This window comes from Castor canadensis, chromosome 1 (genome assembly GCF_047511655.1).
Source record: "Castor canadensis chromosome 1, mCasCan1.hap1v2, whole genome shotgun sequence".
Lineage (NCBI taxonomy): Eukaryota > Metazoa > Chordata > Mammalia > Rodentia > Castoridae > Castor > Castor canadensis.
The window spans coordinates 92,484,026-92,509,974 of NC_133386.1; the positions used below are offsets into that span (position 1 = coordinate 92,484,026).

At 35.5% G+C, this 25,949-nt stretch overlaps 1 protein-coding gene and 1 pseudogene across 4 annotated transcripts in view; one reads left to right on the plus strand and one right to left on the minus strand.

The window, feature by feature from the left end:
- The window catches only part of Kcnq5 (potassium voltage-gated channel subfamily Q member 5), a 525,873-nt gene that overhangs the window by 182,411 nt on the left and 317,513 nt on the right, over positions 1–25,949 (minus strand). The window lies entirely within an intron of this gene.
- LOC109684996 (2-iminobutanoate/2-iminopropanoate deaminase pseudogene) lies at positions 10,078–10,491 on the plus strand (annotated as a pseudogene).

Sequence of the window (25,949 nt, forward strand, 5' to 3'; positions counted from 1 at the left end):
GAATACAGAGATAGATGATGCTCTAAGGATCAGTCTACAATGGTACTTCTTGCTCCCAGTGACTAGAGCTAAAAGGAAGCTGAAAGTCAGTTGCAGTGTGTGGAGTCACTCAAGTAGTTCATAGACCAGAAAAGTTGGCAAACAATGACAGACACTAGACAACATGTACTTCCTCTCTCCAAAATTATATTTGCTGTCAGCTTTACAAACTGCAGACAACTTTCAGGGTCTGGTAAGTAAGGAAGAGGTTATGTTGCTGCTATTGTATTGGTAGAGAGTAAGAATTCTACACACCCCCTTTTTTTGTGACCAAAATATTGAAATTAGTGATTCCATGTAGGTAGACAGACATTGAATAGAAAAAAGAGACACAAAATATGGTTGTTAATAAAATATTTTACCCTTCACTGAACACATGCATTGTTGTAAATAACATGTGTAAGTGTGGTAAGTAGAAAGTGCTATTTATATGAATATTTTGCCCTAAATTCCCAGTTTTCATGGGTACTCATCTTTCTATTTTTATTACTTTTTCTATCTTTAAAAGGAAACATAACTCAGTTTTTTTTTTATCAGTGGCTGACAGGGATGTACTAAATAAACTTTAAAATCCCTAGCAGTTAAAATTCAGTTGGTTTTTTTTTTTTTTTTTTTGATAATCTGCTGTCTCTGCTTTTCTTCAGAGTAATGGCAAGAAGGCCCTGCTGTTGAACAGCCAGAAATAGTTTCTGATTCCTGGGCCCTTCAAAATGCATAAGGCTGGCAGTGACCCAGAAGTATCACCTGCACAATCCAGGAAAAAATGAATTATTTTCTACTTCTTGCCATAAGTGTAGGCTATGTCTTTTCCCATTACTTATTGCCATCTGCAAGACAGGGAGGAAAAGAAGAGTTACAGCAGGAGTGGCAGACTTTTTCTGTAAAGGAGCAGGTAGTAAATATTTTAGGCTTTGTGAGTCTATGGCCTCTCTTGTATCTGCTTAGTTCTGCAGTCACAGGCTGTAAATGAATGGGTGTAACTGTGTTCTAATAAAACTTTATTTACAAAAAACAAGGCCAGATTTGGTGCACAGGTCATAGTTTGCTGACCCTTGATTTAGAGTGTCACAAAGGGCAATAATGTGACTTACACTGTCATCTGTCAAGACAAGGGCAATTCAGCTCCATAGCTCATGCTCCAGAAAGGCTTTCAGTGTGGGTTTCTCCTACTCCAGTCCGCATGAAAGAGATCCCATAATGAGTGTACGTTTCTACTGCAGTTTATTGTGGATGAAAGGTTATCACTCAAAAAATACACTGAAATATAAGGAGACTTATGTGCTTTTTTATCTCTTTAAATACAAAAATAATGGGAGGACAAATAGATATAAAGACATGTCACATATTTTGAAATTTCTTCAGCAGAGCTAAGCTTATAATATTATTTTGTGACAGACAGAACTGAGAGAAAACAGTTTCCTTTCTTTATTATTCTCATTTTGTCATTTGTAATAGATAAACTGGGTATCTACTCATCAGAAGAAAATTTAATCTTTGTCTTGTCTATTTAATGTGGCTTAGTGGAAAACCACAGTTGAAAGAAAAGCAATGGGAAATTAACCATATTACCTGTAATGGGTGTCAGGCAACTCTTAACATCATTGTAAAATTCTAAGTCCTTGAAAAGGTTTCCAAAGCATATCTCCTTCACCATAAAACTCTGGGAAACAAAGCAACTTAATATTCTTCAATTTCAAAATAATTTTTCGTAATAGCTCAGAATTTCTATAAAACCCTTACCCTCCAGTAAAGAATGCACATGCTTGGGGCTGGGGATATAGCTCAGTGGTTTAATGTTTGCCTAGCATGCATGAGGCCCTGGGTTCAATCCCCAGTTCCACAAAAAAAACCCCCCCCCCCAAAAAAAAAAGAATGCACATGCTTCAAGGCACACACAAGTAGTTTGTTAGTGTTCCTGAGAATAGCTCTCAAACATTTGATGCTTCAGAAAAGATCCAGAGCCTCTCTAATAAAGTATTCTTGACCCCAAAGTTTTAAAGAAAATATCTTATTTTTTGTAGAGCAGTTTTATATTCACAGCAAAATTGAGAGGAAGGTGCAGATTCCCGATGACCTCAAAGCTTAAAATTTCCTTTTCACTGAGTATCATAAAAAATTTAAAGATTTAATGCTTTTTTTTTTTACTAATTAAACTTTGCGCTTCTCAATACTATATGACTGTGGTAACCAGTGAGCTAAAGAATCAGAAACAATTAAAAGAGGGAAACCTGCTTGGCAGAAATTGGGACAAATATTTTGACTAGTTCGGAGCATCAGTGAATGAGTGAATGAATGAATGAACGAATGGCTATTGTTTTCCTCCGTTAGTCAGAGTGATTCTTTTTCAGTTAGTGAGCTAGGGTGGTTTAGTGGAACTAACATTAGATTAGGCATTAGACAGCCTGTAAGTTTATTTTATTTTATTTTCATGGTACTGGTGTTTGAACTCAGGACCTTGCACTTGCTAAGAAGGTATGCTACCGCGTGAGCCATGCCCCAGACCTTTTTTGGCTTAGCTATTTTTTGGATAGGGTTTTGATTTTGACTGGGGCCTACTTGGGACTGTGATCCTCCTACATATGCTTCCTGTGTAGCTAGGATTACAGGTGTGTGCCACCACTATGCCCAGCATAAGAAGGCCCGAAAGTTTAGCTTAGCTTCACTACTCCTTATCTTGGATCCCTTTGGCAAATCTCTATCTCCTCTCAGCTTCAATTGCTTCATTTGTGAAATGAAGTGTAATCCTTGCTATGTGTACATAGGATTGGATTATGTACAAGATGAAAAGAAAGCACTGTATAACTGCACGTTGTTCTTGTGAGAGTCCCCGAGAACGGGCCTTTGTCTTACTCCTTTGAATTTATGAAAAACTCATTGAACACTTACCAGGCATGGAGACCTTATGCAAAGAAGTAGCTCAATAATTACTTGTTGATTGGTTAAAATGCTATATTCAGTGGCAAAAAGACATTCATCTATTCACTAGAAAACAGAAAATGCAAGTCCTTACAAGTGTGTGTCTATTTCTGCACTAGATTTCTGAAAGGAAGAGTATGAAAACTGGCTTTCTCACATGGCAGACTGCCTTCAGACTAATGGAGCTTGAAGAGGCAGGGGCTATGACAAATGTAGGGCTAGAGAATTTCTTTACCAGTAGCTAGAATGGCAAAACAGCCAAAAAGCTGTAACAAGAATTGTTCCTATTTCTACTAAAAAATATCTGCTATAAAACTCACTACATCATATTCAGCACCTGCTATAACATCTAATTCTCCTCAAGTGGGTAATTAGATTTGGTACGACTGAAACAATATGTGGAACAAGCACTTTGCAATTTTCCGTTTCTAGATTATTTTGTCAGTGTTGTATGCATGTGTACACACGTGGTGGCAATCAAACTATTGAATAGTCATGGCCGGGTTTAGACACTTAATCCATGAAGCTGGTGGTTATTTGAGCTGAGTGAGGGGCAACACACGATGAAATATAGGAAACAAAACAGTAATAAGTATGTTTGAATCTTTGGGGGAGTATTTTCTTGCTAGTGTTTGTCAGTCAAATCAGTCTTCTATGCAAGCCTTAAAACTCCTACCAAGCAGTTCAGCAGCAACATTAGATGATCAGGGCTTGTCATCCTGACAAGACTTCTTTTAGGTACCTGAAGTTCTGGGATCGTGTAGAAGCTCTTTGACAACATTAAGAATGAAAGAAAGAGGGATCGGTAATAGGGAAAGGGAGACTATAGCTCACACACACACTGACACACATACACACACACACATATGATATTGAACTTAACCATATGGACTCCCTTTGACCTTTAAGATCTGATGTCTGGCAATTTCCAAATCAAAAAAATGGACTAACATCAATAATTAACCTGTCCAGTAATATTTAGAATGATAGAACAGAATGGTAAACAAGCAGACGAGGCAGGAAGGGAATTCTGACTCAAGGTGGGAATGCAAAGAGAGTTCAAAAACTACTCCAATACAACTGGCAAATTCTCTGATCAAGAGAGAAGGGATCTCTTCTTAGCAAGTGAACTAATTTATCAGGTTCAACCACATGAAATTGCTATTATTGTATATCAGAATATAGATAAAATTTCATTACCTTCACTTGATCCAAACTTACATGTTGTACTAGCATTATGCGTATACTTTGCTGTATATGTGTGTATAAATCCACGTGTATACACCCATGCAAAGTTCATGTATATCTTCTCAGGCTCCAAAAGATAATTTCTTAAAGAGATAAGAAATGGCTCTCCAAGCTAATATTTAGAAATCATCTCTTTTGTCTAGTGGATCATCAGTTCTGTTATTTTCAAGCCTAACTATATTTTCACATTAAAAACATTTCTTGTGTTTGGGCACAAGTATCATTAACTATTAAGGAATACCCAAGTTTGTCACTTTAAAATAAAACATACTTAAAAAATAAATACTCTGAAACTGAGGTGCAATCAAAAGTTCTTACAAAAGCCAAAGTACACTTAGGAAACTCACGTTGGCTATTTTCAGCTTTCTCTTCAACTCCTTAGTTTCAGGTATAATGTCATCACATACCAATTAGGTGACTAGCCGAAAAGGGAAACTTAGTAACTGGGACCACATTGTTTATTCTCATTCCTGAAGTCAGCCACACTTGGGAGATGAATAAACAACAGGTGCTACCTAAGTTTACAACATAGTTTGACCTTGGGGCTTGAATTTATTTTTGACCAATATGTTATATTTGCACATTATTAGTTTGCAAATATTGTATACACTTGTATATACAATTATGGAAGTAAAAAGCTACATATATCAGTAGTTAATCTGATAGGAAAAGTTTAGTGAGTTTTAGGAAAATATCTCCTGATTATAAGAATAAACCTCACTGACTGTAAAAATGAGCACACAAACCATACAGAAACATACAACTTAAAGTCTTAGTAATCATTGTCTGCACCTTTGTTCCCGCTCATCCAAATAAAGCCAACAGTTTGGGGGATATAATGTCAGGGTCCATCATCTTGCCCTAATTTTTTGCTTTTTCTCGACCTCACTTTTATTTCTTTTAAGGTCTAACCTCCTTTGAGATTCTTTTCTTCATCAGCCTAGACCATAATGCTCTTCCTCTGGAGACACATTTAACATCTAATGCGAATGGTGAGTGCCTAAGGGAAGACGTGTGTGTCACATTACTAAACCTGGATCAAGGAAAGCCATCCTACTCACCCTCTTAAGATATCTTAAGTAACGCTGCATGTTTTTTAGAGCCTGGTGTGGAAAACATTACATTTTTGAGAGCAGAGACTATTCTTTATTCCCTTTGAGACTTCTGTAGTTCTGGAAACATCAAACAACTCAATAAATACGTGTTGATTGCTTCATATAGATGAAGGAAAATAAAAAGAAAGGAATGAGAAATATATTGAAAGATAAATATTACCAAAAACTTTCATCATACATTTTTCTCATTGATTTATCTCTAATTAAATAAAGGGATAAGTTTTATTTTAGATGTATATTTTAAAATTATGTAATAACTTATCTTTTACCATACTGACAAATCATTATAGGAGAGGGTCTGGTGACTGATTATCAATCCACTGCAATAACTTGAAAATTTATTGAGTAAAATTTTTATAGTGCAAGAAATGTTTTTATCCTAAAAAGTGTTATAAAAAAACAGGAGAAATAAAACCCTAAGAGCAATACCATTACATTTATGGTGGCTCATTTCCTATGTATGAATAAAACCTAATGGAAAACTTCATAAATGTGGGCCTTCTCCGTTGTCATAGCTAAAGGGAGTCAATGATGAAATTTTGCTCCATTTAATAAAATGTACAATTGAAGAAAATATTGTATGTTAGATACTGTCTATCTGTCATTGTAATCTTTCTCTGACTTTTACAAGACATAATGCAAATCCAATCTCATTTCTTAATTTCTCCAATTCCCTCCCAAAACAATAAGTCTTCAAAGCAGAGTTGAGGGCTTTTCAAAAAATTGAAATCAGCTGTTGGTATTCCCTATCCACCATCCTTTCCAGTTACTGAGTTATAGGGGAAGTGCTGGCTTCCAAGCATAGTCTGTATGGAATAACTTCCTCTTGAGGCTTTGTACTGCTTGTTAGTACCTCCACCACCTCTCAAGATCCTGCCCCAGGGGGGAGAAATGAGCCAAGCCTTGTATGCACATAGGAATAATAAAAGAAAAATGAAAAAAAAAAAAAGATCCTGCCCCAAGTGTCAAATTGAACACAGTGGAAGTTCTGCTTTCCTAATGAGAGTTCAACTTCAGTATAAACATTTAAGTGTCACCACAAGGAAGGCACTTTTCAAAATATTGCTTTCCTTTTTTATAATGAAAAGACAAAACAAAATTTCTGATTCTATGTTAATTGGGAACATTTGACTTCTATTCATAAATATGCCTAAATTAATGAAGAGAGAAGGAAATAAATTTATGAAACAACAAGAAATTCCAGTAGGGCTTGGGATGCTATTTCAAGGCAGAACAAAATTCTGTTGCTGTCTGTAGTGGAGAGCTGGGGTGGTCTGATGGACGGAAGCACTCTTGGGTTGGACGAGCACACCGCCCCAGCACTGCCCCAGTATGTGGCCTTGGGCAGGCATTTAACTTCCTTAGGACTGGCATATCTTTTTCTGTAAAGTCAAGAGTTTGATCTGCATAAGCTCAAGTATTACTTCCAGACAAATCTGAACTCATTAATTATTCTATGTATAAGTGTGTGGTAGATCCTTCTACACATAGACAAAGCTATTTGTTACTATTTTTTCATAAATCATGAGGGTAGCTGCTACTAATGCTCAAGCAATAAGATTCTGTTGTAATTAATCCAATTATAACCCCTTCCTAAGAATCTAAATATTAATGTCTAAGTCTGGTAAATTAAACCTTAATAGCAGACTGATTGTTGAAGTTTGGATTTAAAAATAAAATTCATGACCCTCTTATGTTAATAACTCTTGAGACTATAGGACCACTTTTCTCTTCTAAATTATCTGATGTTGGGTTTGGTCGACAGTACAGCAATAAGAATGTCAGTTCAGACCAACCAACCACAAGGTTTAAGATGAAATATTAGGAAAATGGATCTAGGAGAGAAAAAAAAACAGAAAATACAGTCACTTCTCATTAGTTTCAGTAGCTATATTTTAAAAGTCACCATAAACAATGAATTAGTAAATATCAAATGATTCATTACTCCTAAGGAAAACACAGAGCTAGAGCTTTGCAAGTCTTTGGTCACAACAATTTCATCAACTGATCAATACATAAAATTGTTTCTGTTTAGTGATGCCTTATTTAATGCATTTATTGGCTTATTAATATTGGACTTACAGCTAATAGTAAGCACTATAACTCAGGCCTGAAAATTGGACATACTTCTCTATGAAGCACACCAACTCTTCATTGTGTATAGGCACAACATACAGCACTTCGGTACTGTGGAGGCCATTCTAAACAGTGGAATTATTAGCAAAAGCCACAGAAATGAGAAAAACATAGACCTAATACAAGAAGACAGGGTGTCACTGTGCTTAAACTCAGCTGGGAGACTAAAATTTTTCTTACCGTTCTGTGAATGACATGAGTACTGATTTTTGCCTCACAAATTAATATTTGTAATTAATAAATTTGTAAATATGAAATCTATAAATAATGATCACCTGTACATGTATGTTGCATATAAAATTTAAAATGTGTAAATATCTATTATAACATCTTTTATTTAAATAGCCATGATATTACTATTATCAATTCATAGAAATATGAGCTAAAAATAATGCTTTCTTACAAAGTAAGAAAGTCAGAGAAATCAATATTTGTAGTTCACATACAAATAACATTTTTCGGTACCTTAATGCACATTTTCCCTAACTAAGGTGGTTTGTTTAGAATCGATAAATAAACAGGAGTTACAAGAAGAAAAACTAAGGAGTCTATAGGACTTAGAGCATTGAAGCTTGACCTAATATTGATTAACACGAACCCTTTGATCACATCCTTATAATAATCTCCAGATGATTACAAGGGTCATGAAGATGAGTAAAATGAGGAATTTAAATGATGTCATCAGTCTTAATTTTTTATAGCTTACATTTAAAAGTCTATCAGGGCACGAATACAATTACTAAGTCCGTCAACTGAATAAATGCAAGGCTGTCAAGGCATCCACAGACTTTAGAACTAATATCAAAGTGACCTAGACAACATCATTGTGATTCACTTAAATAATTATCTATTTTCAATTTTGTTAAACAATGAAAAATTGTGGAACTCAAATAAGGTACCGAACTCATCATGACCAATTTGACAAATATATTAAGCTCTCCATTTTAAACATAAAGGCTGTGATTAATAGCTATAGCAATCCAAATGAAGGTTTTAAATTCATTCTTTAAAATGAATGTTTTCAACCATTATTTAAGCAAGGTATATTTGCTAAAATAATACTCCCTGTAGATTTTAGGCACTTTTATTTAGTAAGAAATGTAGGTGTCAATTGATTTCTCATGGCATTTAGTAAGAAATAAAAGTCATGCATTTAAAAATATAATAAATTTAATTTCAGCAAGGCTAAGGTTTGTTAAATGAAAAACAGAAATGAAAATGTATTAGTTAAATTGGTATTTTTACTCTTTTAAACAGAGCATTTACGTCATTTGTATGAGCCCCTATATACAGCCCAAGTCATGTACTGATCAGCCAAAGAGATTCCCCTTTCCCCACCCTACATCTCTATTGAGTAACTTTCTGCTGTTTAGTACCCAAAGAGCCCTTCAAAATAGTTTACTACAGATGTGAGATTTAAAGCAATTTCATTGCCACCAAAGGAATCTAACTCTAAAATGTCTGAAAATATTTCAGTCATATAAACTCAACCAGCTCCAGAATGGTTTTCCTTTTCATAAATATCTAAATTAACCTAGGTGTTTGATTTCTTTTGTTTTCAGTAATATTTATAATGTTTTAGCTCATAAAAGTTAGAACTTGGTTGAAAACTTTTTCTTCAGAAAAGTGTGAAATACAAATCTCATTATCTTAGAAGCAAAAAAGAATCAAGTGTTTTTAAAATATGTCTAAATCTTTAGGTAACAAGATTGTTGAATGTAAGACAGTTGTTGGTTATATTTGGATATTATATAATAATCAGCTTAAAGTCCTTTGCAGAGAGGTAGAGTGTATCCTTGAGAAGCAATTAAATTGACTCCATCTGGTCCAGGCTTGGAAAGTCTTACTACTAATTGACTCCTGATTAGTTTCCCTGGCTCTACTTACTTTTTCTCTGCTGCCATGTAGTCTACAAGCTGATCCTAAATTTCTTTGTTTTTTTTTTTTTTTGAGTTCATGTTCCCCCTTTGATGTTATTGGCTCCCTATGGCCTCCTGAACTGAGTATCAATTCAGTTATCTTTCAATGTCATTACACATAACTCCCGTCTCTGTGTTGTCCCCTGTCAACCACTGTTATCCAAGTGCATGATTCTTTGGGTGGATCTCATCATTTTCAGGCTCATTTTGGTATCCTTCTTCAAGTTTGTGCCTAAATTACTTTGTCCTCTCCTTTCAGACCATCCAAAATCCCATCAATCCAATCTTGACAATATTTCCAATGTACTACACTTTATTGTGAAATCATCTCCTGAATCCCCCATGGTCTTTAATAGTTTTATATGTAATTATAAACATGCATTTGCTTACTGTCTAACTTTCCATTTATAGTGTTCTTGTTCACTAGTAGACGATGTGAGGGCACATGCTATTTTATACTTTACAGTTTTCAAAATTGCATCAGCTTCATGGGTGAATTAATTCAGTTGTTGACCACATTACATTTGATTATGATAATATTTTATATAAAAATAACTCAGGGAGAATTGAAATACAATATTGAGGGAAACATTCAAATATCTATTAAAACATTAGGAAAATGAGTGAAGAGTCAGCTGGGAAATTGGCATGGAGCTGGTATGAGGCTGCTTCTCACTGAGTGCCTGACAGAGACAGGATTAACCATGTTGTTCCCGGTAAGAAAGTTGATCAGCACCACAAAAGCCCCAGCGCCCATTGGTCTCTACAGTCAAGTTGCCCAAGTCAACAGAACCATATATACTTCAGGACAAGTAGACATGGATCCTGCTAGTGGACAGCTTGTGCCAGGACTGGTAGTGGAAGAAACCAAACAAACTTTATGAACATGGGTGAAATTCTGAAAGCTGCAGGTTGTGACTTCACTGATATGGTAAAAACAACTGTTTTGTTGGCTGACATAAATGACTTTGGTACTATCAATGAAATCTACAAACAGTATTTCAAGAGTAATTTTCCATTCTAGAGCTGCATACCAGGTTGCTGCTTTGCCCAAAGGAAGCCTGGTGGAAATTGATGCAATAGCTCTCCAAGGATCTCTTACAATAGCATCATTATAAGTGGACCCAGCAAGTGAACTAAACAGAACTTTTTCAAAAGAAGAAATTCAAATGGCCAAAAAACACATGAAAAAATGCTCACCATCTCTAGCAATAAAGGAAATGCAAATTAAAACCACACTAAGATTCCACCTCACCCCTGTTAGAATAGCCATCATTAGCAACACCACCACCAACAGGTGTTGGTGAGGATGCGGGGTAAAAGGAACCCTCTTACACTGTTGGTGGGAATGTAAACTAGTACAACCACTCTGGAAAAAAATTTGGAGGCTACTTAAAAATCTAAACATTGATCTACCATTTGATCCAGCACTACCACTCTTGGGGATATACCCAAAAGACTGTGACACAGGTGACTCCAGAGGCACTGGCACACCCATGTTTATTACGGCACTATTCACAATAGCCAAGTTATGGAAACAGCCAAGATGCCCCACTACTGACGAATGGATCAAGAAAATGTGGTATTTATACACAATGGAATTTTATGCAGCCATGAAGAAGAACGAAATGTTATCATTTGCTGCTAAATGGATGGAATTGGAGAACATCATTCTGAGTGAAGTTAGCTTGACCCAAAAGACCAAAAATCATATGTTCTCCCTCATATGCGGACATTAGATCAAGGGCAAACACAACAAGGGGATTGGACTTTGAGCACATGATAAAGCGAGAGCACACAAGGAAGGTATGAGGATAAGTAAGACACCCAAAAAACTAGATAGCATTTGTTGCCCTCAATGCAGAGAAACTAAAGCAGATACCTTAAAAGCAACTGAGGCCAATAGGAGAAGGGGACCAGGAACTAGAGAAAAGGTTAGTTCAAGAAGAATTAACTTAGAAGGTAACACCCATGCACAGGAAATCAATGTGAGTCAACTCCCTGTATAGCTATCCTTATCTCAACCAGCAAAAACCCTTGTTCCTTCCTATTATTGCTTATACTCTCTCTCCAACAAAATTAGAGATAAGGGCAAAATAGTTTCTGCTGGATAGCGAGGGGTAAGGGGGGGAAAGGGGGAGAAGTAAGGGACAGAGAGGGGTGAGGGGGGGAGAAATGACCCAAACATTGTATGCACATATGAATAAAATAAAAATTAAAAGAAAATAAGTGGATCCAGTGTTTGTCTGTGGAATTTCTATCTTGCCTTTAAATTTACACCCTAATTTTTACTATTGATATTGGGAATAGTAATAGTAACCAGTAATAGCTGGTTATCATGTAAACACCATATCATAAGGAAATTTGACAAGAATTGAAGATTGGTGAATCCAGTTACTGATGCTATAAATTACACATACTGCTACAAGTGACAGAGGAGACACTATTACATAGTTACTCAAAGGAAAAGGTGAGTTACTACAGAAAAGATGAGGTTGTTCCTGGGAAGTAACAAAGAATGCACATAATTCAATTAAATCTTATTAATTTCATGATGTGAAATATTTAGTTCTCATGTTAGATATGTGAGGAGTAAACCCAAAATATTCAAACTTGAATAGTATAAAGGAGAAGAAAGTGGACCCAAATTTTATATATATAAGTAATACTTTCCTAATGGAAATAAAATAAACGTGTAGATTGCCAAAAAGAAGAAAATAAGTGACTAGAAGTCCATTTGATGAACGCATATTTTTATGAATTTACATTATGAATATTTAAAGGGTCTCTTCATTACCCATTGTTAGATCTTGATCATTTGTGCTGTGACAATGTGGTTGAAAGTCTGTGGCATCATTGGACACCTTCCCCCTATTCTTAGTCTTATGTTGGTAATTCTCATTATCCCATGGGCTCAGATGTCACAACAATGCCAACAGAAAGATCATGTTTTCAAGCTTCCTTCACTGTGTCCCCATCCCATAACAGATGAAAACTAGCACACAGGAAGCAATGTGTATCAATGCATTCCTTCCATGCTGGCCCCTAGCTGACCTATTTTCAAACACCCTTGGTAGCCCCAAGTCACCTTATATTATACTTAGTCATTTTAGAGCATTAGATGGAAACAGCTATTGCTGAAAGTTTAGCTAAAAAATTAAGCACAGTCAAGCTAACTTTCTGTACTTTTCTGCTCTGGAATGTCATTCTTATAATTGGATTTGAATTGAACTGTGAATCTCCTAGATCCTTAAGTTTATAAATAAACTTTTATTCACCAACAATTCCAGTCTGAATTTTCCCCAAAGCAACTAAAAAAAAAAGACAAAAACTATAATTTTTATACTGTGAACTCAGAAATGAGAAAGTGTGATTTATTCCTGGCTCTCAGTTATGGGGAATAATTCTTATTTTCTTTAACATGTCTGAATCCCAGGCTGCACAGCACAAAATATAACTGAAAAAAATATCGTTTGTTACTCTTTAGATTTAGATGTGCTGTATTAAACTATGACTCCTAAATGTTTTCATAGCACCTTTAGTTGGTAGCACAATTTCTAGAATTAAGGATATGTGTTGGATGTCTTTGCAGGTAACCCAAATACTATAGACATACATTTCCTAAAAGTTTGGAGGCTTGAGACCTTGAACAGGAATTCCTTGGAGAATTCCTTAATTCTAGTAACATGAGAATCTTCCTTTTTTTCCAAATATGAATTTTAGTATTAATTTGGTGCATATAAATGAAACGGTGAATAGAAAATAGAAAAAAAAAAAAAGAGAGCCAAAAAAGGGCCCTGGGCAAGTTTCCCAGGCAAAGCATCTAGAATTCTAGCTCCTATTTGCAGGATCATTATTGTCCAGGACTAGCCTGAAAGCTAAACACATTTTATTCTGCTGATTGATGCGTGTTCTGTCTCTTAACAAGACCAGAGACTACTAAACTCATTTTCTCCTGCAACAAAAATCTGATTTAAAGTCCACATTTTCAAAAGGAAAAGTGAAGAGTACTGGCTGGTTGGTAACATTCTAAGTATTAAATTATAACTCAGAGGTATATAGGAGAAAAGAGAAGAGTAAACATTTGCCTAAACCTTTTCTTAATTTTCAGTAAACAGGTCACACATGTAGGATTCCATGCAATTTTGCATTGGCAAGTGTTGTTAGTAAAACAGGTTGTAGTTGTGTTATAGGGACATTAACATCTCTACCTAATGTGATACTAATGGATAGTTATTACATGTTATCTTGTTTTCAGATAATGCATAAAACTTTGAAAATTTAAGAAACAATGTTCCCATAGGGCCAATTAGGGCAATTTGCCCACTAACGTCACTGAAATCGTTACCCGATTTTTGATCTTAGTATAAGACATGTTTAACATCAACTTGAACATTTATTTGGCACTCATGTGTGAGGCCTCATATGTTTTTCATATTTTGGGGTACCCTAATATAGCTATGTAAAAAATCAAAATTCCCTTACCATATTGTTCAATTAAGAGACAGTGCTTGCCTTTAATGGCTTACAAGCTTTCTAGGAGAACCTAGAAAGAAGGCATGTTTTTGACACTTTGTGGTCCTGGGTATGGTGGGAGGGAGTGCAGAACAGGTTTCTGGGGCTATACTGGCAGGATATTAACCTCACATAAAAATTGTGGAACTGTTTACAGATTGAACACAGTAGTTATAACATATAGTTTTATAACTATACGTTATAAATAAGTTATTTGCTTGATACTACTATTCTGTCAAATCAACTACTCATCTGACCAACTTGCAAAATTGGGATGGTGGTAGGGAGGCTACAGTATTGACTCCTTCTATTGCCCACTTGTTTTGCTTTGTTTTTTGTAGAGGGGGGGACAGGGTTTCACTATATAGTTTAGGCTAGTCTGGAACTCTCAATCCTTCTGTCTCAGATTTCTGAGTACAGTGATTACAGGAGTGTGTGCCACCATGCCTGGCCTGCCCATTTTTTCCCCATTCATAATTTTTTGTTCAGTTTTTCTATAATGAGACTTCATAAAGGAAACCTAGTCATACATTATTTAGCTTTGAAAATTCTATTGGCTAGAATTTAGATGCCTTTCACTTATTACCAAAACTAAAAACAAAAGCACAACAAAAAATGGGACATCTATTATGTGTTAGGCATTCACTGTATTACGGACTGGGGACACATCAGTCCGTAAGATACAGAATTTGTTCTGAGAAATCTAGTAAAATAATGTAGTCATTCTGAAAGAGGGCACAGAATTTTTTCTCATAATTTGTAAGATACAGGATTTAACAGTGATGGTTAGAAAACATCAACTTGGAAAAGGAACAAGAATGAAATTTTTCTTGGGAACCCCTTAAACTATCTGCCTTTCTCTCAAGTTTTCTGTGGGAAAGGCCAGTCATGTTAAATCCAGTGTATGAATAATGTGAACACTAAGGACAGTGATATTTATAAGAAGACCTTCCTTAAGCTCCTTGTGCTATGGAGTAGGATGGATGGGACAGTTAAGAATGTCCTCATCAACATTCCTATGACAGTATCAGTTTAGAAGTAGAAAGACACAGGGAGTTCATTCTGACTAGGAGCTCTCCATTTTGTCTGTACAACAGAATCATTTGGGGGCATTTAGTAAATGGGAATCCTTGGGAGTTAGGTATAGATATTTTTCAAAAGCTTCATACATATGGACAAAGGTCAAATCTGCTGCTTTGGAACAATCCTTGCTCATCTCAAAGCTTAGAAAATCCAGCTCTATAGTGGCATTGATGTTCTCTATGTCATACTCTAAAGTAGACGCAGAGATAAACCTGGATGCTGGAGTCTGAGCACTGTAATGCAATGGACTTGGATACCCAGTGCTCCAAACTCCTGTGCATGCTGACTTTTGAGGAAACTTTGGACAGTTTACTAAGAGTAACTCTTTTATACATTCAGATTATCTCACACAAATCAGAGGTCCCCGTAAGACATTAAAGTTCATCTTAGTGGGAGAGGGGAAAGCCACAGTTTCAAGAGTTCAGCCTGGACTACCTGTCTCCTCCTTCACTGTCGCCTCCTTCAACCAGAGAATTTCAATTCTAATCTGTTTGGATATGTTGGTTTTCCATGAAATATTTCAAGCCAAGGAAAAAGCTAAAAGGGAACATAAAAAATACCAGTTTTAAGTCTTTCGCCAAACCTCAAATATAATGAGTTGAGTTCTTACTCGGGTATTATTAAAAATCATACCTCCTGTATTTGAAAGATTATTTACACTTAAAGGATGGTTAGACATTGTAGGTAATTTATTATTTTTTCCGCTATTTTAAATAAATATATTAGCATATTATAGTTGTACAGGGAGTACTGTGACATTTACAAAAGTGCCTCTAGTATAAAATAGTTAGAGTCACCTCTCCATCTTTCTGCTTTATCCTCCTCTCTCCCTTTTCTTAGAACAGTTTCAAGAGGTCTCACTGTTCCATTTTCACACATGAATACATAGTATTTCCACAAAGTTCTCCTTCCTTCACCCTTGCCTTATGTCCTCCCTCTCCCACTGGTACCAACCCCGGGACAGAACTTGTCTTACATTCTTGCCCCTCGTTTTTTAAAAGACATTTTTGTTTATGATGGTTATACAGGGAGTTTCATTGTGACATTTGCTTAAATATATGTATTATACCCTAAGTTGAGTCATCCTCTCTGTTATTCTCTCTACCCGAGTCCCTTTCTTATGATGACTTCAACAGGTTTAAAAATTCTATATTCATTCTTGTATAGAAAGTACATCAATCATAGTCACCCTTTTTACTTTCTTCATTTATCCCTCTCCCCTTAGTGTAAACTGTTTTACATTTTGTAAGTAATTTAATTATACGATTTTGACTCTGGTTTGTATCATTGTGGCTTTCAGCAAACTGTCTTTTTTTTTATTTTTTAAAATTTATTCATATGTGCATACATTGTTTGGGCTATTTCTCCTCCCTGTCCTTCACCCTCTTCCCCACCCCTTTCCTTGCCTCCCCACCCCCCTCTCTTCCAGGCAGAACCTGTTCTGCCCTCTTCTCCAGTTTTGTTGAAGAGAAGACATAATCAATTATAAGAAAGACATAACGCTTTGGCTACTTTGACGTAAGTACAGCTATACATAGAGATTCCTAGCATTGCTTCCATGTACATGTGTATTACAACCCAAATTGATTCATCTCTACCTGACATCTTCACTACTTCCCAGTCGCCTTCCCATATGACCTCTGTTGTTTTAAGGTTACTGTATTAGCTCCTTTACAGTGGACACATCAAACACTTTCAGGTTTTGAGTTTCCTACCTTTCCCTATTCCTCCTGTATGTGTTCTCCCCTTAGTGTGTGACCCATATCCAATAATATTATTGCATTTGTTTTAGGTCTATAATCCGCATATGAGGGAGAGCAAATGATTTTTAGCTTTCTGAGCCTGGCTAATTTCGCTTAAGATGATGTTCTCCAGTTTCATTCATTTACTTGTGAATGATAAGATTTCATTCTTCTTCATGGCTAAGTAAAATTCCATTGTAAATAAACACCACATTTTCTTAATTCATTCATCAGTAGTGGGGCATCTTGGCTATTTCCATAACTTGGCTATTGTGAATAGTTCAGAAAACTTTCTGATTATCAGTTTTTTTTAACTATGTAAAATAAAGATACACCATTGGATTATTATAAGTATTACATGAAATGATAAATGTAGGAAAGACTTCAGTACAAAAAGCAAGGGCAAAGCACTGAATCTATTCAACATGAAGCATATTCTCAAAGTTCATTAGTATAATTCCCTTCTCTTCTCTTTTGGTTGAAAACAATGGAAAAGTTTCTATTCAATGATGATATAAGATTATAGGCTAACGAATTTAGCCCTTAGCAAAATAGTTTCTGCCTGGTAGCAAGCGGGCCGGGCAAAGGGGGGAGAAATGACCCAAACATTGCATGCACATATGAATAAAAGAAAAAAAATTAAAAAAAAAAGAATTTAGCCCTTAAAAATTTTAAGGCTTGCTTTATTTTGAGAACTATTGTTTTTGCATAGTATCTTTAGAAAAATATAACCATAGAAGACCTATTTTATGTTACTTTGATGCATCCCAGTGCTATCAAAGCATAAAATGCAAAATAATTCAGTTTCAGAATTGTTAATATAGGAGACACTATTCAAGGACTGAGTCCTATTTCTTTCCATATCCATCTGTGCCACTTCCCAAGTAACACTACCAACATAATATAAGGTGGATTAAATCATCCAGAATGTAATCCTCTTTCTTATATTAGAGACACAAAGTTCCCACTTGTCGTTATAATAGATTAGAGTGAACATGCTCTTTGGCAGTATTCAAAGTAATTAAAAAATGATTTAAAAGGCAAAAGAACAAAATTGCCAGAGATGAAATACATCAAAGTAATCCAGTTGTTCAATTTTTTTTTATTTAATCATAGGCCTGAATTTGACTTTTTGTATTAACTTTAAAGATGTGTAAACTGAACAATTCAGAAGGCCTTTGGCTGATTTATTCATGTTTTGCCATGTTTATATATCCAATTTAAATTTAAATTCATAAATGCTCAGACTACACAACAGTAAGAATGGACTAGAAGGTTTACTTTAGATGGTTGTGCATGATTATGCTAACTGCTAAAATAAAAAGATAAAAAATTGTGGAATGAGTGCCTGTAAAAATGACCTAAACTAATGTTTAATCTGTGCTGGTCCATGACTCACTGCCAAATTTCCATGATGCTACCAACTTAACCGCCTTTGAAGAACTCTGCCAAGAGACTTACCCTATCTGAGGGAAGAAAACAAAGGGAGACCTTTTCCATGAGCTAAGAACAAATCTCAAGTTAACAGGATCCAGATAAAAAGGTAGCTGACAAGATGGGTAAACCCTGTGAGCTCCTAAGCTTGCACACATAAAGAGAGCTGTGACCCCAGATTCTGTCATGCTCAATACTGAGGATCGGCCTTCTTTTTCAAGTTTCATGTGCTCATTTTAAACAGATGTCAAATGCAATTTTATCACACAGATGGAACCAACCATTTAAAGCCAGACACTGTGCCAAGTCTGCTTGAGGGAAGGGCTGAATATCTAGGAAAGCACATTTTACAGTCATATCATGCAACTTAAATTCATGCTATCCTTGATGATGGGGTGACATTTCATAGCCAATGAGAGATTAGTGAGGGAAAGTTTTTTGTTTTTTTTTTTTAACCAACACACATACACACATCTTCTGAGAAAACAGCTACACAGTAAGTTGACTGAAATCTCACAAATCATCCCAAGGAAACATCTGAGGTCCAGAAAGATAAGATAAAGATAAGAACTGTGGGTGAAATGTCGTCTGTGTTGCCTCCTCTAGCTACTCTCATTTTCCTGCCTTGCTACCTCTCTTTATTTTCTTCACATTTTTTTCCATTAAGATTTTTGTTTGCTTTTGTTTTGGATGAATGATATATTCTCAAACTTCAAAAGTCACAGCTCTGTGAAAGTCTCATTCTACTCTTTGACTCTGTCTACCTGAGTTCCTGTCACCACAGGTAACTAAAAAAATGTAAGAGTCCTCTTGGAGTTTCTTGAAGTAGGTACAAAATAGTCTAAGGATTCCTAGTTGTAAGTAGGCATGGGAATGGAAAGATTGTAAGGGTGTTGTGGTGGCCAGATGGGGACCTAAGATAGGACTTCTTACTCTAGAAAGGGATGGGACAGAGATGACAGGTTACGATTCACAGGATTTAACGATGGGTTTAAGAGTCATTGTGTTTCAGTTGTGTTTAAATATTTCTCAGCATGTTGATGTCATTTTCTATAACATGAGAAAGTAGTAACTGAAATACACAAGGGTCTAATATGGACGTCCTTGGTCATATCTAGTTAATAACCTCTTCTTTGGAAACAAAGGCTGAATTACTAGATCTTATTCTGAGGGTTGGAAAGGTCTTATGGTTCACAATTTGCCAACTGAAATTATTCATAAGAAGAAAATCTTGGTTTATAATTAGTTGGCTGCAAGTCAGGCTTAAGTCCACTTTGGGAAAATGTTAATCAAATTTCTTACACAAACACATATATCTTCACTAGATAAAGTGTGTGTCAGGAGAAATTATCATTATCTATGCTTCATCATTGGACTGTAAGAATGACAAGGTCATGGGCCAAGTCTGCCTCACTCATTATATCAAGAGTCTAACACAATGCTTAACACACACTAGATATGTAACAAAAAACTGCTGGGTGTATGAAAGAATCTAATGGAAAGTCTACTAGAATGTTTTCTGAACCTTTATTAGACATTGCTGTCCTCAGAAGAAACATAAAAATTGGGAGAGAGAATAGATTTCTGTTTCTTGAATTTATAATCTAGACAGAGCAAACAAAGTTATGAGTTTTGACTTAAAGCAACAAATGCAGCTATTAAAGAAAAAAGTTCCAGTTAAGGAATGATTTTGGTAATGTGATAAAAGAGGGAATGAGTGTAAGGAAGATTCTTGACAAAGGTGTGCAAGAACTTTGCTAGTAAGACAATTACTGAGAAAGAAACAGTTATTGTCAAACAGAATTTCAAAGAAGGTATAATCTGATAATCTGACTTTGAGTCCTGCAATGTCTAAACTGGGAAACAATTTACAAAATGGACTTAGGTTTAGGATTCAGCAGTGGCATAGGGAAGTAAAAATTTTGTGAAGCTTCCCATTTTTTTTTTGGTAAAATATTTTCATTAAAAAATCTGGGGTGCTTTGAAAAGAGTTGCAAGATCTGCAAGTGCTAGAATACTGTGTTCTAGGAGGAAAGTTATGGCCTGTGTGTGCTAAAAAAGTATATCATACAAGATCCTAAACTGCAGCTATCATCTATGTAATAAAACTTATTTTCAATGGTGCAAATAAGACATATCAAAAAGAAAGAAAATCTGACTAAATGGAATGGAAGTATCTTGGATTATACGGAATGGAAACGTTGGCACAAGTGAAAGGGATTGAGTACTGGATATTTGTGTGTGTATATGGGTGAACAACATGTGTTGTTGAGCTTTAAACTAGACCCCTTTACCTGACACGTTAATTATCCATATTCCACAATGGTTTCCTTATTTTGCTTTGCTTACAGTCACCACTCACCCTTTTCATCTTCAACTCAGCAAACTTACTAGGGCTATTTTTTTCCCCAAATGCACAAATTGTTCTTAAGTAGTGAGTTCATTCTGTCAGGTAAAACCCTGTCCTTTCATATATAACCAAAGTAATAATAAGTGCTCTACACTCTTCAGAAAGGAGATCAACTTTGAAACGTACTAAGAATTGAACTTTGCCCTTTGTTCTATGTGTATTATATTCATTCCTTAAAAAGTATTTCTTCTCTGAGATGTCCTATGACAAATGGCTGAGGATTCAAATAAAATAAAAACACTACCATGAAGTAAAACAAGAGCATAGGTATATACTTTCATGATTGCTGACAGATTACATATTTTAGGAGAGAGAGATTTCCACAGTAGAAAGCTAAGGTGTTAAATTAAGAGAGAAGTTTTTTTTTTTGGAAGAGAGGAAAAGCACCTGGGAACAGTAAGAGAGTTGAAAATTATGATCAGAATATCTAACTCTTGCTTATATTCAATCACTTCCACAACATGTGAAAATACTCAAATTCTCAACATCAATTTTTCAGGATTTGGGGAGAAGCTGAGGAACTGGAAACCAAGCTTAACATGTTTAGAAAAATAACTTTGTCAGGTCTAAGCAGCAGCAATAGAAAAGGCTAGAGAAGATTGTTTTAAGGTGTTGGGATCCGATATGCAATGTAATCATTAACAGCAACTTGATTTCACAAGACCTCTGACAGAGTTCAGAAAGTAACATTTGGATGATTAACTCTTATGGCATCGTGACAGGCATAAAGAGTCAATATTTGGGTTCCCTCCCCATGACATGGCCCCCTTCCAAGTTATAATAACATAACTTTAGTGGTCAAGTTTAAGATGGGCCATACTGGATTGGAAGAGTTCTACTGCTCAGACCTTGGAGTCTGCCCTTCCTCCAAGCCTGTCCAGCACAAACAGAACTGTAGCCTCACTGCTCACATCACTGTAGTCATTGCCTCAGTAGGAGTTAAGTGTCTTAGTCATCACTGTCACCAGGGAGCACAGGGCACAGCAGTTGGCTGGGGCTACTGGAGGCAGCAAGGCAGCGTGACTCTGCTGCAACTTGTGGCTCCTGTGACTTTTGAATGGAATAAATACTGTTGGATTCTCTCTTTGATACATCACACAAATTGGCAGTAACAAGCAAGGATTTTCAGACCGATTTGAGACAACAGTTTTAATTTTTTCTTTGGTGAAGCATTAGCCTCATCATCTCCATTCAGTGACTTCAGACACACCCATCTCCAAACGAGTGAAGTGGTGCAGAGGATGATGAAACCCTGTGTGCCAGGGAATCTTTTAATCATGGTGTTCATCAAGATTGGCTGTCATGAGAAATGTCATCGAATATTCTACAAGTGATTATTACAAACTACTATCAAGACACATTTTTAAAAAAGCAATAAGGGATCAACTTTCTAATGGGACTTGTGAACACAATTGTTGGATTTTTGTTTTGTTTTTGGTTTTAGCTATTTCTGATTTTTAGTGATGTGGCTTACCAGGATCGTTGCTGAAAAAATATTCAAGAGAAATTTCTATGATAGTCTTATACTAATTCTCTGAAAGAACAAATGCAAATTTCTTGTGTCTCTTTTGGGAATTTGAAAGGATAGAGAATTTTGAATAAAAAGATTGTGTAAGACTTTTGAATAAAAACAACTTGAGAGGATAGAGAGTATTGAAAAAAGAACTTTTGTTCTTCGTTCATGATTAAATATAGCATTAAACTGATAACTGTTTTTAAAAACAAATTCAGTTTATTGGGTAAGGCAACTATTACTCTTGTTTCCTAGCAGAGCAGTAGTAGTTAGACCTATTCCTATCACAATTAATGAAAAAGAATGGAAGCAATGACTTATTCATTATTGCAGTAATGTTCATATTTAATTGAGAAAAATGCCAGAATTGAGCTTGGTCACATATTGAATTATGATATATATAACAATGAGTACAACATAAATACTTTTAACCTATACCAAAGCAGTTACATTTTTCTATAGTCTGTAATATTAACAACATAGCACACATATAGGATATAAACTCACAAAATTATTACACTGATTCATGTTGGTATTTCTTAATGTATTTATTAAAAAATGAGACTGACAAGAAAATACAAAGATATTTACAGCTGTGTTTGCTTATCGTGGTACCCCAACATGGTGGAGCCAAGTGTCCTGCTCCATTTTACATGACTGGACATGCTATGGGCCACATGTAGTTCTATTTTGCACCCTTTGACTCCAGATCATGAAAACCAAGTGTCATAATGTCTGAAAGAGAGGAACTAGTACTTCCACTATTCCTATTCCTTATTAGATAGCACAGGAAGATAATTTCTGTAATGTTATTGAGAATTAATATTAATTGCAAGCCAGGGTTCAACATTCCATCCTTGAGTGCAATGGCCCTGAAAGGGACCAAAGATCCTTTGTCTGAGTTTTACTTAATTTTAATGAGATGAAAATAAGTTTTCTGTCTTTTACTGAATGAATGTAAGTAAATCTGAACATTGCCAACCAAAAAGCATGAGTTTGATTTTTGATACAGTAAAAATACTAACCAGAAACGAGTGAGGAAAAAAATAAAAAAGAAAGTGGTTTTCTGGGGGAGGACAGTAGAGACTTTAATGATATACTTTATGTGTATTTATTGGTTATGTCAACTTTCTTTGGTCCACAGATCTGCTACCATCCTCTCCTATGGAATTTCAACATAACACAGGTAACACCGATTATTAAGGTAATCATATAAAAATCTTCATTTTCTGTTTATGAAACTCAAGCTATTTAAAGGTCCTTCAAATCTATTTAAAGAAAACTGAAACGAACTGTTGACATGTGTTAATCTATTAGTGTGACAAGTAACCTAAATACTAAAATGTAGAAAAAACCCCTAAGGAAATACCTTTTAAAAATATAAAAACACATGATAGGGGAGTAGATTCAAAGTATGTAAAGATAATATGAGATCAACCTCCATTTCCTTGAGAGGAGAAATTAATGCTGTGCACAAATTCATTAAAAGGAAAAAAGAGCTGTGCATTCCATGAGAGAAAAGAAGCCAAACCCCAATAAAACAGTTTATATGTTAATCAAAGAAGAAACCCAGTGCTCAGTGTGCATGGGGAATCAGCCAGAACAAGTTGTTCTCATGATTCTTAACTGTAAACTATGGTAATGACAAGTCAGTTGAATTCATAAGCCAGCTGGTTTTTTAAATTCCTCCCTTTTGTGAAGCCAATACATTCCTTTTAATCTCATAAGAATGACCTCAAGGAACGTTCACAAGTTTCCTACAAATTTGTGGTATTGTTAATCAAAGTTCAGTCCAGCAATTCTTTACTACCATGAAATTTGATTCTGAGTTGGTAGGCAAAGTTGATAATTGCTTTTTAAATTGATGTGGTGCTACATTAACTGATTTCTTTAGTATTCTGGGAAAACCCCAGCATGTTGGTACCTCTTGTATAATTGGATCCCTAAGACTTTCATAAAGTTGTTATTTTTAATGGTTGTTTATAATTTTACTGTATCTAAATTGTACAGAAGCCAAAGTTCTAGTTACAGGATTCTATTATGAAACAAAATCAACTATAAACTATCTCCATGTCACCTCTCTGCATACTTTTCCAAACAGATACATTTTACTTGGCTACAATAAATCTAATTATTTAATATTTGCCAGAGTAAATGTAGCCATCACATATAAACAGACTGATGGACTGAAAAATATAGATATAGGTTAGGAGGACTACAGATAAAATAAATCATATTTTTTGTTGCTTTTGAAATCCAGAAAGATAAACAGGTAATGTTTCTGCATGTGAAGTTGTCAGTTATTAGATTTTTATACTAAGAGTGAGTAGGTCCCTTCACACTTCCATTGATGTTTTTTGAGAGATACACCAATGACCTTGGATATACCAAATCAGTAGATGAGAGTTTGCTTAACTCGTCTACACTAGCTAAAAAGGCTCATGATGAATTAAGTAAGCATGGAATCAGGTTTATATTTTAGTAATGTTTATGAATTCAAACCTTGCCCTTCTAATGAAGCATAACAGAATAAATATTTTTTGATGATGATAACTTCAGATAGTCCAAACTTCCCCTCTTGACTTAGCTTCAAAAGAATAATTAAAGATTGCCTGATCACAGGTCTATAAATGTGGAACAAAGCCTATTTCATGTGTAAAACTCAGGAGAAATAGACTGTTAAGGCAAGTGAAGTGATTAAATTCAACATTAGAAATTTTTTTACCTTTTTTCCTCTGAACATTATCACTTAAGATATTATTCATGAAAGCCTATACACAAGGCCCTGCCAGCTCACTAATGCAGTTACAGTTTATATTGTGGTTCAAAGGCTATTGCGATGTTAGTTATCTAGGGATATAGTTAAGAATAATCACTCGTGAGGTTAGCCTGGCTCAAAAAACCAAAAATCGTATGTTCTCCCTCATATGTGGACATTAGATCAAGGGCAAACACAACAAGGGGATTGGACTATGAGTACATGATAAAAGCGAGAGCACACAAGGGAGGGGTGAGGATAGATAGGTAAGACACCTAAAAAATTAGCTAGCATTTGTTGCCCTTAACGCAGAGAAACTAAAGCAGATACCTTAAAGCAACTGAGGCCAATAGGAAAAGGGGAACAGGTACTAGAGAAAAGGTTAGATCAAAAAGAATTAACCTAGAAGGTAACACCCACGCACAGGAAATGCCCTGTATAGCTATCCTTATCTCAACAGGCAAAAACCCTTGTTCCTTCCTATTATTGCTTATACTCTCTCTACAACAAAATTAGAAAAATAAGGGCAAAAGAGTTTCTGCTGGGTATTGAGGGGGGGGAGAGGGAGGGGGCGGAGTGGGTGGTAAGGGAGGGGGTGGGGGCAGGGGGGAGAAATGAACCAAGCCTTGTATGCACATATGAATAATAAAAGAAAAATGAAAAAAAAAAAAGAATAATCACTCGTGGAAAACTAAGAGCAAGAAGCCCAGGAGAGGAGCTGTGTAACTGCCCCCTGGAAGGCCAGCAGCAGCAGAGTCAGGATGGTTACATAACTTGGTGTGGAGCTCCGTGTATGCCTTCTAGTGCTTCATTTTTCATGTGGGGAAAATGAGGAAAGGACAGCAAGGAAGCTTCCTCTCCCATATCTTTTTCTTTTTTATTTCAGTTGGTACATAGATTTAAATCAGGTTATCATTTTTATAAGGAAATAGATTTCAATATATTGTTCAACAAAAATAGCTATGTAAAATAGTCTCTACACAGAGACCTGGAGAGCACTGACACTCTATGAGTGTGATAGTTCACATTTTTCTTTATTTATTTGAACTTTCTGCATTGTTTTAATTTCTTACAATAAACATGAATTTTTTAATGAAAATTGTTTCAATAGGATAAATAAT